Source organism: Mixophyes fleayi, chromosome 1 (assembly GCF_038048845.1).
Source record: "Mixophyes fleayi isolate aMixFle1 chromosome 1, aMixFle1.hap1, whole genome shotgun sequence".
Classification (NCBI taxonomy): Eukaryota; Metazoa; Chordata; class Amphibia; order Anura; family Limnodynastidae; genus Mixophyes; species Mixophyes fleayi.
Window position 1 is genome coordinate 422752946 of NC_134402.1, and position 4759 is coordinate 422757704.

Below are 4759 nucleotides of genomic sequence, written 5' to 3' on the forward strand. Positions count from 1 at the left end.
CTCATCCAGAAACAGGAAGGGTATCAGTGTTCTTGTCACTTGACAAAAATTGACTGGAAATGATTGGAAATTAATGTTATTGAGGTTAATAATAATGTAGGAATAAAAAAATAGCCACATTTTATGATTTTAGCAAAAAATAATAGGGATTCTAGAAAAAAATTGGGATCCAAAACCAAAGGCAAAACCAAAACACGCAAGGGCGGTTTTTCCAAAACCAAAACCACAACCAAAATATGAAGTTAATCCAGATCCAAAACCAAAACCTAAACATGGCGGTCAGTGAACATCTCTAGTTTAACCATTATCCGTGTTGTAGAGATCACTTATTACTTAAGGTAGAGGGAAAATAACAATCATTGCGAAGGTTGTACCGGTCAGTCTAAATCTAGAATAGGAATAAAGATAGCGATTGGGTTTTCAAGGAGCGTTCAGGAGAGTCTGAAGTTAGAAGTTCCATAAATGTGGATCTGTTCAGAGACGTTTGCATGAAGGAAGAAGTTATAAAGAAAAAGAACATTAGAAAGTGATTGGTTGAGCATAAAGGTCGGTGGGGCAGAAGTTGTGAAAGGTATGGTCAGCACTCTGCATTTTGTCTAGTGGTTATGAGAAGCCAATGTATGGAATGACAGAAGAACAGCAAATGAGGAAACAATGGGTGTCTAGATGAGTTGAACAGCAGCATTCATGATTGACTGTAAGGAAGATAGTTTTGTCACTGGAAGGACAAATAGGAGGAGTTTACGATAACCAAAGTGGTAAATTATTGGGTGTAGAACATGCTCTTGGTGGCTGCTTCTGAGGCAGCGAATCATCATCATCAGCTATTTATATAGCGCTACTAATTCCGCAGCGCTGTACAGAGAACTCACTCACATCAGTCCCTGCCCCATAGGAGCAATCTAAGTTCCCTAACATACACACACACAGACTGAGAGAGACTAAGGTCAATTTGATAGCAGCCAATTAACCTACTAGTATGTTTTTAGAATGTGGGAGGAAACCAGAGCACCCAGAGGAAACCCACGCAAGCACGGGGAGAACATACAAACTCCACACAGATAAGGCCATGGTTGGGAATTGAGCTCATGACCCCAGTGCTGTGAGGCAGAAGTGTTACCCACTGAGCCACCGTGCTGCCCGCACGAATGAGTAATAAGTCAAATATATACTGCAAAAGTCTAACTTAGTGGTTTCTACCTTAACGGTATAATGACCAAAGCAGAAATATTTTTCATCCATATTATAAACTACTAGTGTAGGCCTAATCTGGGGGCTTTTTACATTTTATTTTTAGGCAAACAAATATGGACCGAAATAAGTTTGCACAGAAAACATAATTATTCTGTATTTCTATAAACAAATGTAAGAGATGTTTAGCTATAGATACAAGAAGTATTACTATTCCCCTGTGTACTGTCTATTATCTGGTTATAGTTATATAACCCCATTAAGTGCTGTTATAACATTTTTAAAATAAGTGTTTTTGTGTACTGTTCCTTAAAAAGTATATTCCAGTTAGTCTATTATGAACTGTAAAAACATCTTTCTTTGTTTATATAAAGTCATTCTACGACAGTCAATTTATTCAAATCTATTTCAAAGTTTTGCTGAATAAAAAACAAAAGTGTTAAAATCTAAACATTATTGGGCAATTGAGCACAGGCTAATCTAATTGAGTGATTTCCTTGACTTTGCACAGATCATGTTTAATTTGTTGTGACTGTTAATCTCTTATACAGTGTTCAGGTTTCTTTCTCTTTTTTTTTATTGTTATCTGGAAATCACTAAATATTTTAAGATTCTCTGGGGGTTATTAAATATGCTCAAAAAATACAATTGCACCTGGATAGTCTGAAAACTCTCATTGACTTTAATTGATGTTTGATTGCCTGTTTCAAAGCACATCAAATTACTCTCTTAGTCTACCCATTAAAATAAAAAGAGAACATTTAATTGTAAAGTAATACTGTAGAAAAAGGAATGTTTGTCACTCCAGAAAGGTTTGCCAACTAGAAATACTTACAGGTCCTGTGTCTTCCAGGAAGAACAATGAAAGTTTAAATAAAGACTATCTTGTGTTCTAGAGTTCAGATTCAACTTTTTGTTTGCTTTGCGGAATGTGTTGTGTTTGGTTAAAATTAGAAAACAGGTTAAAGGTCATTTACTCCAAAATGTACTGTTAATTTTTGATGAAATGCCCCTTTTTGTCCGCCTACGGCATTGGGGGTGTGCCTAGCTTTCAACGATCGCGCCTGCTTATGAAAATGTCATGGTAGAAAGTACCACATAAAATTAGTTTCAGAGTCCATACTACTTATGTTTTAAGATCACTCCCTTCATTAATTATTATTATCATTATTATTATCATTTATTTGTTAGGCGCCACAAGATTTCCGCAGCACCGCACACAGTACAAACAGTAGACTATACATGGTGAGCCAGTACAGAACAATAAACAAAAAGTACCAATACTTTAGAAACTCCAGGCAGGCTAATGCATTAATGACGGAGCAGAAGAACAGGTAAGGAGACAGGAGGGAAGAGGGCCCTGCTCATGCAAGCTTACATCCTAAGGGAGGGTAAACAAATCGGCACAAGAGGAGCCAGTTGAGGCAAGGGGGAGAGAAGGGAGAACGAGCGGAGGAGATGAGGGGGTTAAGCGGATGGTTGGTAGGCTTTGAGGAAGAGGTGAGTTTTGAGTGCCCATTTGAAGGAGCACAGAGTAGGAGAGAGACGGTTTGAACGAGGGAGGTCATTCCAGTGAAGGGGGGCCGCACGGGAAAAGTCTTGAATTCTGCAGTGGGAAGAGGTGATCAGAGTGGAGGAGAGGCGGCGATCATTGGCCGAGCGCAGGGAGCGGGCAGGAGTGTGAATGGAGAGGAGGTTAGAGATATAAGGGGCAGTAGAGTGGGAGAGAGCCTTGTAAGTGGTGTGAGGAGTTTGAAAATAATTCTGTAGGGGAAGGGGAGCCAGTGTAAGGCAAGGCAGAGAGGGGATACAGAGGAGTAGCGGCGTAAGAGGAAGACAAGTCTTGCGGCCTCAATGAGTATAGAGTGGAGGGGGGAGAGACACGGAGTGGGGGAGGCCAGTGAGGAGGAGGTTACAATAGTTGAGGCGGGAGATGATGAGTGCGTGGATGATAGTTTTGGTGGCATCCTGAGAGAGAAAGGGACGGATGCGGCCGATGTTGCGTAGTTGGAAGCGACAGGCTTGGGCAAGGGAATGAATGTGGGGGGTAAAAGAGAGAGAGGAGTCGAAGGTGACACCCAGGCAGCGGAGTTGGGTGACAGAGGAGATGGTGGTGTTTTTGACGACAATAGAGAAGTCATGGTGGGATGGGAGTCTGGGTGGAGGAAAGACAATGAGTTCAGTTTTAGAGATAATGATTTTGAGAAAGCGCTCGGACAACCAGGAGGAGATGGCGGAGAGGCAGTCAGATACCCGAGTGAGGAGGGTGGAAGAAAGATCAGGAAAAGAGATGTAGAGTTGAATGTCGTCAGCATAAAGGTAATACTGAAGACCAAAGGAGGAGATGAGAGCACCAAGAGAGGAAGTATAGAGCGAAAAGAGTAGAGGGCCAACTTGTGTTCCTAAAATAGTGCTCATTTATGTCTTGAATAAATCATGAGTGTGAGAGGACATTAAGACTGTTCTTACTACTTATATCACATTTTTGTGCTTGAATGTGTTTCATACAATCCTTCCAGGAGAAGGTATGAAAAGGGCCTGTTAGTGGGGATAAATAATGCAAATTGTGGTGCAAAGTTTATGATGCCATAGATCACATCATGACGCTTCTGATCTTTTAGAGGGCTGGTCTTGATAATACTATTTATGCTCTTATGAAACGTCCCCTCATCACTTTTAAGGCTGGTGAGTGGCCTTCAGAGAGAACTGATTATTCCATGGAGAGTCTTGGAGATCTGTCAATAATCCGGGAATCTCCTGGACAGTCCAGAAGAGTAGGCAAGTGTGATGTGTTTATTACATGCATGGCTGAGCACATTAAAACGTGCTTTATGATGCCAAATGTGCCTGGTACCTGGTACCAAAACTTGCCTATTGAAAGCATAACACATCAACCAAAACCTAATATTATCTAAATTATACCCTAAAAGTTATACAACCCACGTGAAAAGGTCCTTAGCCCCTTAATCTCATTAGCGGGTTACATCACTTCATTATAGATCCCGGCACATCACCTCAGTGGGTTTAAATCAGAACCTTAACCAAGCATTCCAAAAATCTACATTTCTTCTTCTTCAACTTTACTTAGCACTTTCTATGTTTTGGTTTATTTATCTTACTGCATGAATAACCTTTAGCTGGTCAATGGATGACACTCTCCTGTGGAATCCTATGATACTAACATTTATGGTTTTAATTATAGTAAGACGGCCAGTTCCTGATGCACCAAAACATACCTAAACCATGACACTACCATCACTATGTTGGACCATTGACATGAAGTGCTATGTTAGGTTTTCAAAAGACATAATAGTTCCTTTTTTTGACTCACTTGTTCACAGAACACATTTTCAAAACTCTTCAAAATCATCTAGTTGAATTTGGGCAAACTCAAGGGACCAGTCATTAAGGAAAGCAAAGCATAAAAAAGGAGTAACTTTGCACCTGGGCAAAACCATGTTGCTTCCGAGGGGGAGGTAAATTTAAAATGTGGGGACTTATTTTTATAGTCGGGATAGGGCATGTCCTAGATCAACTTTAAATTGCAGTGTAAAAATAAAGCTATCAA